Source organism: Acipenser ruthenus, chromosome 7, assembly GCF_902713425.1.
Source record: "Acipenser ruthenus chromosome 7, fAciRut3.2 maternal haplotype, whole genome shotgun sequence".
In the NCBI taxonomy this organism is placed as follows: domain Eukaryota; kingdom Metazoa; phylum Chordata; class Actinopteri; order Acipenseriformes; family Acipenseridae; genus Acipenser; species Acipenser ruthenus.
In genome coordinates this window covers 28,818,084-28,831,427 of record NC_081195.1, presented here as the reverse complement: position 1 = coordinate 28,831,427, position 13,344 = coordinate 28,818,084, and the positions used below count along the sequence as shown (strand labels likewise).

Genomic DNA, 13,344 nt, shown 5'->3' with positions numbered 1-13,344 from the left:
GCGTTCTCTTGTTTCGTTTCCAAGATGGCTTTGTATGGCCTTGCATGTATTTCAGAAAAAATGTGAATGAGATGGATTTACCAGTGATTGGGAGGATGATGTGGAAATGGAGTTCTGAAATACATGCAAGTCCATGCAAAGACATCTTGGAAACAGAACAAGAGAACGCTGCAATTCAAAAGTGTAAAGTGGTTGAGATGTAAAAAAAAAAAAAAAATAATAAAACACACACACACACCACACAATTAACACCTTAAATAGTTGAAGCAACATATGGGAACATTCATTATCTTTTAAAACACCCATAACAAAAGATAAAACGTGGGCATAGTATTTACAATGAATAGCTTAATCTATATATATTTTTTTTATTTTACACATGCTTAAAATGCTCTTTGAAGTGTCAACTGTGGGTAATTTAACATTCAAATACAAAATATGAAAATTACCATTGTATTAGACTGATCATTACTGGTGTCACAAATGTTTGAGAAGTTTAAATCGCTCCACTATAAACAGGTTAAAGCGAAAACAAGGTACATATCCATGTGTTATATACTGTACCTTTGAAGGAATTCAAGTGTTGCTCCCAACTCTGACGGGTAATGGATGTTCAAGCAGTAGTAGGATGCAAACATCATAAGCAAAGCTTCCACAAAATTAGTTTGTTGTTCTGTAACAACAACTTTATCAATGCTCAGCATTAAGCGGGATGCAGTCAGAAGGGAATCTCCTGCAGCAGGAAAAATATAAAAATAAAATTCAAGACGTTTGTTAAATTGACTTCATTATTTTCATTCTGAAGACAAACATTTTCAAACATACGTACATAAAAACACTCAAACCCGCTACAATTAATCATATAATTTACAGAAAGCCTTAGGGCTGCTGAAATGTCATATTAAATCATTCCTTAGCAGTTTACATAATGTGCCAGGTAATTCTAGCAAGAGAGTTGTGTACAAAACACTTACGTATTTAAAAGAACCTGGATATGATTTTTAGACTCTAAGTTATTTAGTATGCGAGAAGAAACTAAATTAAAAAACACTCAAAACTGCTCATGAACCTTACACAATTATTTAAAATGTAATTTGGATGTAAGCAGATTGTTCACAAAGCATTTCTCTTCAGTCATTTCTCTGGGATATTAAAAATGCTGATTAAATTCAGATTATACTTCGTCCCCTTATTCCTCAGCCAAAAGTAAATAAAATAAAACAAAACTATTCAGCATGTGTCAAACAAATGCATGGATTACCAAAACACATACCACAGAAAATAATGCAAGGTGATGCAGGCAGATCAGATGTTGGCACTTCAGAAGGTAAGCAAGTGTCATCCACCTGGAAAAACATTTGCTTGTCGTCTTCACCAAAGTAAGCAAGCAGCAGCAAAACCAACCCTGGCATCTCCGGTAATTTAGACTTTGTGTCGCCCTTTGCAACTTCGATCTGTGCCAAAACTCTTGCAGTTTTTCTTTGTTTCTCATTGTTGAGAGTGTCCATGTAGGCCAGAATTCTGTGCGATTTGTTTTTTACGGTCTCAAAAAATTTCCCTTCTAATTGTACACCTGTAAGTGCCCTGAAGTGTGCTTGTAATCCTGGCATTTCAAACAGAAATGGCCACTCCCTCCTTATTTTTTCAGTTTCCATACCTCGTATGATGTCTTTTCTCTGAGTGTAGTACGTTGCCATCATTTTTTTTGGTGATGATCTGTGTATCCCAGTTTCTTTCTCTGAACATGGTTTTCATTTCTTCTTGTTGCTGTTTTTGACTTGCAAGTGTCTCTGTGATTGGCAGGTGCTCGGGATCCCAGTTTATGCAACCGTAAGTGTCTTGAGGTAAAGCTCGTTCCTTTGCAGGAACTTCTTCCGTGTCGCTCCCACTACTGTGTTGAAACTGTCTTTTGGGGGTAGAAAACTGTGTACGCTTCACATTATCTGCTCTGCTCTGCAGCTGTTTTACCAAGGAATCATATCCACTGCCAACTATGTGGCCTTTGATAACATCCTGCAAAGATTTAGGATATTTTGCCACAATTCTTCTTGCTATATCTGTAAGATGTTTCTTTGAAGGCCTCTTGCAGACCCCTGTGACTTCATTAATAATGAGTCGTATCATTTCTCTGCGTTGCTTTGGCGATGGCCTTTCTTGCCTTTCTAGCTTGTAAAGGAGGTCAGTAGGGAGTTTTTCCCATGGTATCTCAAACCGAAGGAACCAGTCAGCTTCCAAAGGTGAAAGTGATTCATCCAACTCGATACAACTCTGTGTAAAAGAGCACCCTGGGCTGGAGACTGTTGAGGTCTCTGTTCTGGATGAGCACGGACTGCTGGAAATCGTGGTTTCACCTTCAGAATTACAGAAAAAAACATTGTTATTATTTCATTTTTTTTTGTTTTTGTTTTCCACCCCCCCACACACATTCCAGATTTTTTTAAACTTACAAAATTATCTTAGAGGTTTTGTAATTGGTTAAGTTTGTCCGTAATACACAATTAGTTAATTTTAACCGGCTTTTTATTAATTAAATTAGCAATAAGCAATGTATGTACATCCAAACAGTAAACATTTCTGTCATTTGTTAAAGGATTATGTGATGTAATTGCCACATTATTTTCTCTCATTCAACAATTCTAAATAAAAGTATACACAATGATATAGGCAAGAGACAAAATACAAAATGCAGGTTTTATGTATGTATATATACACAATATATATATATATATATATATATATATATATATATATAAAATAAATAAATAGGTTTACTGCCAATTAAGCACTTGAAGACAATTGACTGAACTGTAATATACTCACATGTGACTGTAAAGCTGGCTAGGAGTTTTCGAACTTCTATTGGCTTGAGGACCATCAGGAGATCATCATCTTTTACAAATCTGAAATCATCCAGGGTTTCTACACCCAGGTTTTTGAGTGTGTCCAAAATGTGGGAGTTTAAAACAGAATCCCCAGTGCTTTCCTGTACCATCTGCCAATTAAAATAAAATACAGAAGCAAGTGTGTGTGGGGTATATTACCGTCTGCATTTTGATTGAAAAATATCTATTCTGTAATAAATAAACATATTAGCTGTCTACATTTTACAGTATATCATTTTCTACCAATTTATAATTCAAATGTTTGGTTACGCCATTTAGTGGGTGCCTAACTACACTGTAAATAAATGCTGTATTTTTAGGTGGGATTAACCTTAATTTTTACATACATTTTTCAGTTTTTTTTAATTAAATGCAAAACATTTCAATATTACTGCAAAATACTTTTAAAAAAAATATGTACTATTAATTTTACGGAAATATACACTGAAAAACATGTACGTATGTAATTTGCTTACAAAATGATAAATTCCGTTAAATTAAAGACGATAACTTTTAAAAAACCGCACAAGCTGTATTTATAACGACACAAACTTTAATGTTAATGTATGTAACTGTTATTTAAAAAACTGTAAATTACTGCTAAATTAATTATTTAACAGGCTTATCTGATTTGAATTAAATAATGAAAAAAGCTAAAAGTGTTTACTTTTTAATGTCGTTCAGATTTGTTAAAATGAGTTGTGCTTTAGTTTTCTTCCTAAAATAATAGGTCTACTTAATTTCAATGACTGGAAATAAACAAGAAAAGCTGCACATTTTAAACTCAATTCCCGGAGGGCCGTGTGTAGCCTACGCTTTTCGTTCCACCCAAGTCCTCAATGACTTAATTTGATTAATTATTCAATTAGCTAGATACATTTAACACCTATCCAGGCCCCAAACTAGTATGTGAGGATCGGCAACTGTACCTTGAATCAAATGCACGTTTCAACCATCAATTTAAAATACCTCGCAATTTAAAAACAATATATATATATATATCAGGGCAGCAGTGTGGAGTAGTGGTTAGGGCTCTGGACTCTTGACCGGAGGGTTGTGGGTTCAATCCCCAGTGGGGGACACTGCTGTTGTACCCTTGAGCAAGGTACTTTACCTAAATTGCTCCAGTAAAAACCCAACTGTATAAATGGGTAATTGTATGTAAAAATAATGTGATATCTGTATAATGTGATATCTTGTAACAATTGTAAGTCGCCCTGGATAAGGGCGTCTGCTAAGAAATAAATAATTATAATTATTATTATTATTATTATTATTATTATTTATTTCTTAGCAGACGCCCTTATCCAGGGCGACTTACAATCGCAAGCAAATACAAATACATTCAAGTGTTACAATATAAGTCATACAATAAGAACAAGAAATACAATAATTCTCAAGTGTGACAAACCACAATTCAATAATACAGCAGATAATAGTGAAAGTTACATCAGGATATGATTAAGTAGTGATAGTTACATCAGGATATGATTAAGTACAAAATACTACAGATTAAACACTTGGGAGATTACAATATTCTGAGGTACAGGATTAAATGCAGTAAAATAGGGGGCAGATAAGAGCAAAATAAAGCATATTTAAATGAAGGGTGATAGTGTCCCAGGATACAACAGAGGAGTTCTACAGGTGCTGTTTGAAGAGGTGAGTCTTAAGGAGGCGCCGGAATGTGGTCAGGGACTGGGCAGTCCTGACATCTGTAGGAAGGTCGTTCCACCACTGCGGAGCAAGGGTGGAGAAGGAGCGGGCTCGGGAGGCAGGGGAGCGTAGCGGAGGTAGAGCCAGTCTTCTAGTGCAGGCGGAGCGGAGAGGTCGAGTGGGGGTGTAGGGAGAGATGAGGGTCTGGAGGTAGCTGGGTGCAGTCTGATCAAGGCATCTGTAGGCTAGTACAAGAGTCTTGAACTGGATGCGAGCGGTGATCGGGAGCCAGTGGAGCGAGCGGAGTAGTGGAGTAGCGTGGGCGAAGCGAGGTAGAGAGAACACCAGGCGAGCAGCAGAGTTCTGGATGAGCTGGAGCGGACGGGTGGCGGACGCAGGGAGGCCAGCCAGGAGGGAGTTGCAGTAGTCTAGGCGGGAGAGTACCAGGGCCTGGACCAGGAGCTGGGTAGCATAGTTGGTGAGGAAGGGTCGGATTCTTCGGATGTTGCTCAGGAAGAATCTGCAAGTGCGTGCCAGAGTGGAGATGTGCTGGGAATAAGAGAGGCAGGGGTCCAGGGTGACTCCAAGGTTCTTAGCTGAGGAAGAGGGAGAGAGTGTGGTAGATTCCAGAGGAACAGAGATAGAGAGATCAGAGGAGGGGGAGGAGGAGGGAAAGAAAAGGAGGTCAGATTTAGAGAGGTTGAGTTTGAGGTGATGCGAGTGCATCCAGGAGGAAATAGCAGACAGACAGGTAGAGATACGGGAGGAGATGGTGGAGTCAGAGGTGGGGAAGGAGAGGAAAATCTGAGCATCATCAGCATAGAAATGGTATGAGAAACCATAGGATGCGATGAGGGGGCCCAGGGAGCGGGTGTAGAGAGAGAACAGGAGAGGACCCAAGACTGACCCTTGGGGGACTCCAGACAAGAGAGGGTGAGGTGTGGAGGTTGCTCCACGCCAGGTTACCTGGTAAGTGCGGTTGGAGAGGTAGGAGGAGAACCAGGCCAGAGCAGTGCCAGAGATCCCCAGGTCAGCAAGAGATGATAGTAGAATAGAGTGATCAACAGTGTCAAAGGCAGCAGAGAGGTCGAGGAGAATTAGGACAGAGGAGAGAGAGGCAGCTCGGGCACACTTAAGTGAGTTGGTGACAGAGAGAAGGGCGGTTTCAGTGGAGTGAGCAGAGCGGAAGCCAGATTGGAGAGGGTCAAGCAGAGAGTGGTTGGACAGGAAAGCAGAGAGCTGGCGGTGTACAGTCCGCTCGAGGGTTTTGGAGAGGAAGGGTAGGAGGGAGACAGGACGGTAGCTCTGGAGGGAGGTGGGGTCGAGGGTAGGTTTTTTGAGGAGGGGAGTGATAGAGGCTTTTTTGAAGGCAGAGGGGAAGATGCCAGAAAGTAGAGAGGTGTTGAGGAGGGAGGAGATGAAGGGGAGTAGAGCAGGAGCAGCAGCTTGAAAGAGGTGAGTGGGGAGGGGGTCCAAGGCACACGTGGTGGGTTTGTGACCCTGGAGCAGGGAGGAGAGGTCAGAGTCTGAGAGGGGCAAGAAGGTGGAGAGGGAGGGCGAGTTAGTAGGGGATGTAGTGGGTGTAGGGGTTGGAGCAGGAGGGGGTGCGGGGGAGGGAGAGGTGTTAAAGAGTTTGCGGATATCTGAGATTTTAGAAGAGAAGAAGGAGGCAAAGTCGTCAGGGGAGATAGAGGAGGGAGGAGGAGGGGGGGGAGGGTTTAGGAGGGAGGAGAAGGTAGAGAATAGTTTACGTGGGTTGTTAGTGGAGGCTTGGATTACAGATTGGAAATAAGCACATTTAGCAGAGGAGAGAGTAGAGGAGAAGGAGGAGAGAAGAGTGCGGTAAAGGTCTAGGGCAGCAGGGAGTTTGGTTCTCTTCCATTTCTTTTCAGCAGATCGCAGTGTGATTCTTGCCGAGCGGAGCACAGAGGAGAGCCAGGGATGGGGAGGGGAGGGGCGAGCGGGTCGGGAGGTGAGGGGACAGAGGGAGTCGAGGGAGGAGGTGAGTGAGGAGAAGAGGGTGGAGGTAGCAGAGTCTACGGAGAGTTGTGAAAAGGAGTCGATAGGAGGGAGGTGAGAGAGAGCAGTGGAGGCAAGGACAGAGGGGGAGAGAGAGCGGAGGTTACGGCAAGAGGTGACAGTGGGGGTAGGAGGAGCAGGGAGAGGGGGGAGAGACAGAGAAAAAGAGATGAAATAGTGATCAGAGAGGTCCAGGGGGGTGACAGAGAGGTTGGAGGGGCAGCAGGCCCTGGAGAAGGTGAGGTCCAGTTGACGGCCAGCTTTGTGGGTAGGAGGGGACGGAGAGAGACAGAAGTCGAAGGAGTGAAGGAGAGGGAGGAATCCAGCAGAGTGGCTGGGGTTGGAGAGATGGATGTTGAAGTCACCCAACAGGACAGTCGGGGTAGACAGAGAGGGGAGGGAGGAGAGTAGATAGTCGAGTTCATCCAGAAAGTGAGTGAGAGGCCCAGGGGGGCGGTACAAAACAATGAGCAGGAGTTGACAGGGAGAGGTTAGTTGGACTGCATGAAATTCAAAGGTAGTGACAGAGAGGGAGGTGAGATCAGAGGGGACAGAAAAGAGTAAGGAGGGAGAGAGGAGAAGACCCGTCCCACCTCCCCGTCCGGTGAGACGCGGGGTATGGGACAGGACGTAGAGAGAGGACAGGGCAGCAGGAGTAACAGTGTTATCAGGGGACAGCCAGGTTTCAGTGAGAGCAAGGAAATCGAGCGAGAGGTGGGAGGCAAAGGCAGAGATGAAATCAGCTTTGTTAGCAGAAGAGTGACAGTTCCAGAGTGCACCAGAGAGTGTGCGGGAGGGGGGGAGAGGCAGAGAAATGAGGTTAGAGGGGTTGGAGGAGCAACAGCGGAGGGAGGGCAGAGGACGAGGACGGGAGGACAGAACAGGGATGTGAGAGACAGTCATAGCAGGACAAGCAAGACAAAAGGCACAGTAGGAGCAGTGGGGTGGAGGATACAGACCTGACTAGTAGATGGCTTCTTCCAGAGCGCTGGGAGGTTCGGATCTAGTCGAACAGCGTCTCAGCGCAGGCCTCCCCTCGCTAGACTCCCACAGCTAGACTCCCGGCTCTTTTGTTGAGGCGCTTCTGTTGGCTGGCGCTTCGTGCTGGCGCTAAAATAAGCTGCTTGAATAAATGTTGTTACCCCTGCTTGGCAAAAGAACCAACTAAACTGTGTGGAAACCAATCAAATAGCAAAATCAACTGCTAATCAATTTAGCCACTCACCTGGTACTAATCACACACAAACTCAGCCAATTCAAACACCACCTTACAATGTCACCAAATGTAGTAGTTACAATTACAAAAAGCAGGAACTTATCTATCTGCCTCTCTCCCTGGTTCCCTGAAGACTGAACTAATTACCAGATGCCCACTCTTAAATAACTCCCTTCACTTAGCAAGGGAACTAGCTGCTAACTGCTCTGGAGACAATAGTTTCACACACTTTGATGGGATCACACAACTGCAGGAGCTGTGTGGAGACCAATTCAAATGCAAACTGCTCTAATCAAGTTAACCCACCCTGATTCAAATTTACAAATTACAAATTAAGTACTCAAAATAAGCACACTGCCTGGGATAAAATCACACACTCCTCCCCAATTAGAAACACCAGGTAATACTATATAGTTAATGGAAAAATTACTAGGAGCAGGATCAAATACCTATCTTGCTTCAAATGCTGGTTACCTGGTTACCTGGTTACCTGTCGACTCCCACAGCTAGACTCCCGGCTCTTTTGTTGAGGCTCTTCTGTTGGCTGGCGCTTCGTGCTGGCGCTAAAATAAGCTGCTTGAATAAATGTTGTTACCCCTGCTTGGCAAAAGAACCAACTAAACTGTGTGGAAACCAATCAAATAGCAAAATCAACTGCTAATCAATTTAGCCACTCACCTGGTACTAATCACACACAAACTCAGCCAATTCAAACACCACCTTACAATGTCACCAAATGTAGTAGTTACAATTACAAAAAGCAGGAACTTATCTATCTGCCTCTCTCCCTGGTTCCCTGAAGACTGAACTAATTACCAGATGCCCACTCTTAAATAACTCCCTTCACTTAGCAAGGGAACTAGCTGCTAACTGCTCTGGAGACAATAGTTTCACACACTTTGATGGGATCACACAACTGCAGGAGCTGTGTGGAGACCAATTCAAATGCAAACTGCTCTAATCAAGTTAACCCACCCTGATTCAAATTTACAAATTACAAATTAAGTACTCAAAATAAGCACACTGCCTGGGATAAAATCACACACTCCTCCCCAATTAGAAACACCAGGTAATACTATATAGTTAATGGAAAAATTACTAGGAGCAGGATCAAATACCTATCTTGCTTCAAATGCTGGTTACCTGGTTACCTGGTTACCTGTCGACTCCCACAGCTAGACTCCCGGCTCTTTTGTTGAGGCTCTTCTGTTGGCTGGCGCTTCGTGCTGGCGCTAAAATAAGCTGCTTGAATAAATGTTGTTACCCCTGCTTGGCAAAAGAACCAACTAAACTGTGTGGAAACCAATCAAATAGCAAAATCAACTGCTAATCAATTTAGCCACTCACCTGGTACTAATCACACACCAACTCAGCCAATTCAAACACCACCTTACAATGTCACCAAATGTAGTAGTTACAATTACAAAAAGCAGGAACTTATCTATCTGCCTCTCTCCCTGGTTCCCTGAATAATAATAATAATAATAATTATATATATATATATATATATATATATATATATATATATATATATATATATGTGTGTTAAATCGAATGAATAATTAGATCAATTAAGTAATTGAGTACTTGTGTGAAATGAAAACTGAGTTTGACACTCCTCTTTTAAACCCTTCTCTCAAATATGGTTTGTGGTCACTTTATATCGATTTAAAAAGCGCTGCATTGATAACAAGCCAGCACTGCTGCACAGCCTCACTGACAAAGCCGACGAGCTGACGAAGCTCTGTTCACCACCACCCTGTTATCAGTAAACTTTCTTTTTTTTTTTTTTAAAGGTCATATTGATGATTAATTCATTCATTTCTAATATTAATTGTATATATATATATATATAGTTGTATTAGTTGAACACTTATAAGAGAAGGAAATATTTTAAACTGTATCCCTCTACAAAGCGGAGCATGTGCTCCCTTTGCCAGACTACTAAGTACAGGCCTAAGCAATTTTATTTGTTGTATCAGATCTACATTAATGTAAGTGTGAAAGACTGACTAACAAGCGGCATGTGTGGAAGTAAGACTTAACTGCACATTTTTATTTTTCTTGTGTACAAAATTTTAATGTACGAATACTGTCAGCCCAGGAATATTTGCTAGCCTTTTATTACACGAATTTGACATATGAAACATTTTTGGCGCGAATAATACTATTGTAAATGCTTTCAGGATAACAGGTCGTCTTGTGTAATTCACCAGATATTTTGGCCACGATATTTCTGGACTTACAGTTTTTAAATTTTACCCAATGAAGAAAAAAATACTACTGTGTAGGGCATGTTAAAAATTCTTGCATATTAAAAAAAAAATCCTAATTTTAGGGAAATTATTTTTAGAATTTAAAGTGGTCAAACTTAGGTAAGTATATTGCCATGTCGTTGTAATGTGGGTGAACAATACATAGTAAATATGAACATATTTTAAAGTACAACTATTATTACTCTACAGAATGTTCTTGGGGATTCACAGCAGCGTTGGAGGTGTAGTACTTTGATAATCTTGTTCAGACAACGCCATTTTCTCTCGCGGCATGTGCTCCATTTTGTGGGCATATTAGGAATTCTTAAACTCTTATGGAGGTAATTATTTGAACATTTAAAGAGTCCACGCCTATATAAGTGTGTGTGTGCATATATATATATATATATATATATATATATATATATATATATATATATATATATATATATAGATGCATAGATAGAAAGAGATATCTCTCCATTTGGTTGTATTGTTTTATGAACGATTACATACACTGTAAAAAAAACCCCGTAATTCTACGGTAATTGTCTGGCAGCCGAGCTGCACGGTGAATAACTGTAAAATAATAATCCGAACCGTAAATTGAATTACGGTTTAATTTGTAAAATAAATGGTTATTTTCATTGAAACACTACAGTTTACAACCGTAAATGTACTGTAAAAAAATGTAATAAATATAATTCTCCGTGATTCTACTGCAAAACTTCGTAAAATTTGCTTTAAAAACATTAATATAACATTACCTCACCCTAGTTTTACATACTTATATTGTTAATTAATTGAGAAATTCCTGTAAAATAAAAGTTTTTTCCCTTCCATTTTACTTCAATCTTCATTAATAAATAGGTTATACACTTTAAATTAGCAGTTTTCTACTGTGGAATGATGGTTTGTATATGTTATAATTAATGTTAAGTTTAGTCATTTTACTATGGAATACATTCATTTTCAGGTTATAGTGTCTGTACGATTTGTAAAAGCTCAAATATGTGCTTAATTATTAGTTAATTTACACGAAGTGTTAAACAGCAGAAAATAAATAATGAAAAACATTAACAAGTATCCCTTAAGCTTTCAGAATTTTATTACAACTTTTCATTGAGCATTTTACTGAGCAAATACAAAATATACATATTCATTAGGCATGATAGCTTCTGTGTCATGGAGCCCCTATACAACCTTTTCAAAAATGCAGAAATTAACAAAAAATGCTCAATCACTCCTCAAGCTGAGTTATTATTTTAAATGTTAACATACCAGCTGCTAGGATACCAACAATGGTAAGCCTAGTACACAGTAAAACAATAAAACCATATTAAATATACTAAAACTGGCTACCGAACTGTGCCCTCACTTTCTCTTAGCATATTTCTACAGACAAATCAACTATTAACAGATACCAAGTGTTTTCTGCAATAATGTTGATCCAGGCCTTGTTGGACTCGGACAGTTCTCACAAACAAGTCCATGGTTCTTTCACAGCCATAATAGTGGAGTCAGTAGCACAACAGATGTTTTTGTTTTTAAATAGTGTTCAAACTGCTGTTTTTTGATTGAGCAGGCTAGGGCTGGGACCTGATCAAAAAAAAAAAAAAAAAAACCTGTTACGACCCGCCAATCACACTTTACAAAACAGAATGTTATCGCTTTTTGTTGTTTTTTTAAATATCCAATTTCTCCTACTCATAAAACCAAAAAGCGATAACATTCCGTTTTGTAAAGTGTGATTGGTGGGTCGTCAAAGTTTTGATCAGGTCCCGGCCTAGGAGTCAAATGTGGAGAAGCAGCTTTGTGCTGCAGTTGACATGCTGGTGACTGAAAAACTGAAAAAAAATTAAACAGGCTTAGCTTAAAAAAAAAAAATAAAATAAAAAATGTATATATATTTATATATTTTCTAAATAACCGGCAATTTTTGTTCTACCTCTTTTCACCCTAATTTGGAATTACCAATTCAACTACTCCGTGCCACTCATGAGGGATGAGACAAAGCATGTGTCCTCCCGGTACATACGTCAAAGCCATACCTATTTTTCGCACCGCAAGCCCAGAGCTGCCACAGCCCAACTAACACTTTGATCGAAGGATTCAATGTAGCTGGAAACTGCTAACACCCTGAACCTACAGGAGTTGCTCGAGCTCTGTGAATTGAGGGAGCCCTAGTTGATTCAAACCCTCCCTACCCCAGCGATGCTCTGCCAATTGTGTGCCACCCCCACTGCAAACTCTCTGCCATGTTGGACAATGGCACAGGAGACCACCTCGCTCTCTCCTATCCTGCACTCAAGGTTGAGGCCTTTACCAGATATGCCACTCAGGAGCCCATTTTTCAGAGTGCTTATATGATCTATAAATAAGACATACCTAGCATTACAGCTTACTGCAAGATTACTTACTTTTGACATAACAATTGCATTTTATTCTCTCCATTCAAAATCAGCAATTGCAGAAATGAGGGAAAGAACTCTTGGATTCACAGCATATTGCCTCTTATGTGGCTTCCGTTCGACCTTCGTCCCTTTGTCTGGATTTATTTTGAAGATGCATCTATTAGAAAGGAAAAAAATGCAAATATTTCATATATTCTTAAAGGGTAACAAAGGGTATTTTATTTGTGTGTGTGTGTGTGTGTTACATGTTCCCATGTGTTGCTACAGCTGTTTAGGTAAGGTGTGTGTATTATGTTAACATCTCAAACACTTTTTTACACTTCTAAATTGCAGCGTTCTCTTGTTTCGTTTCCAAGATGGCTTTGTATGGCCTTGCATGTATTTCAGAAAAAATGTGAATGAGATGGATTTACCAGTGATTGGGAGGATGATGTGGAAATGGAGTTCTGAAATACATGCAAGTCCATGCAAAGACATCTTGGAAACAGAACAAGAGAACGCTGCAATTCAAAAGTGTAAAGTGGTTGAGATGTAAAAAAAAAAAAATAATAATAAAACACACACACACACCACACAATTAACACCTTAAATAGTTGAAGCAACATATGGGAACATTCATTATCTTTTAAAACACCCATAACAAAAGATAAAACGTGGGCATAGTATTTACAATGAATAGCTTAATCTATATATATTTTTTTTATTTTACACATGCTTAAAATGCTCTTTGAAGTGTCAACTGTGGGTAATTTAACATTCAAATACAAAATATGAAAATTACCATTGTATTAGACTGATCATTACTGGTGTCACAAATGTTTGAGAAGTTTAAATCGCTCCACTATAAACAGGTTAAAGCGAAAACAAGGTACATATCCATGTGTTATATACTGTACCTTTGA

The 13,344-nt window shown here is 40.0% G+C and overlaps 1 long non-coding RNA gene across 1 annotated transcript; it reads right to left on the bottom strand.

Annotated features, from left to right (window-relative positions):
* Nucleotides 1–570: 570 nt before the first annotated feature.
* Nucleotides 571–3,246, bottom strand: LOC131737598 (uncharacterized). Its single transcript, XR_009329246.1, has 3 exons — nucleotides 2,821–3,246; nucleotides 1,274–2,351; nucleotides 571–733 (listed from the first exon to the last, which is right to left on the bottom strand). It is a non-coding gene; the product is annotated as an uncharacterized LOC131737598 (long non-coding RNA).
* Nucleotides 3,247–13,344: the final 10,098 nt, after the last annotated feature.